Raw genomic sequence first — 279 nt, forward strand, 5'->3', positions numbered from 1 at the left:
TTTTTTTTTTTTTTTTTTTTTTTAGCATCGATAATGTTTTTACGCTGAATTGGGTAATCACTTTAAAACTCTTTGGTCATCATGAAAGGATTTGCTAAAGAAATACAAAGCATTATTTTTATTACTGATATGACATTATATCTACACTAATAAAAGAGAAACATGGTAATTGGCGTACGACCGCTACCCTTCCCATTGGCTAATCAGCGTATCCTTATGCAAATTAACTGTCAGCCAAGATGGCGGCCGGCAGCCAGGCAGCTGGAAGCAAACATGAGG

At 36.2% G+C, this 279-nt stretch overlaps 1 protein-coding gene across 4 annotated transcripts in view; it reads left to right on the top strand.

Moving 5' to 3' along the window:
* The window catches only part of LOC102254414 (chromosome unknown open reading frame, human C11orf49), a 146,227-nt gene that overhangs the window by 33,233 nt on the left and 112,715 nt on the right, over positions 1-279 (top strand). The window lies entirely within an intron of this gene.

The sequence above is a fragment of the Myotis brandtii genome, unplaced genomic scaffold (assembly GCF_000412655.1).
Source record: "Myotis brandtii unplaced genomic scaffold, ASM41265v1 scaffold324, whole genome shotgun sequence".
In the NCBI taxonomy this organism is placed as follows: Eukaryota; Metazoa; Chordata; class Mammalia; order Chiroptera; family Vespertilionidae; genus Myotis; species Myotis brandtii.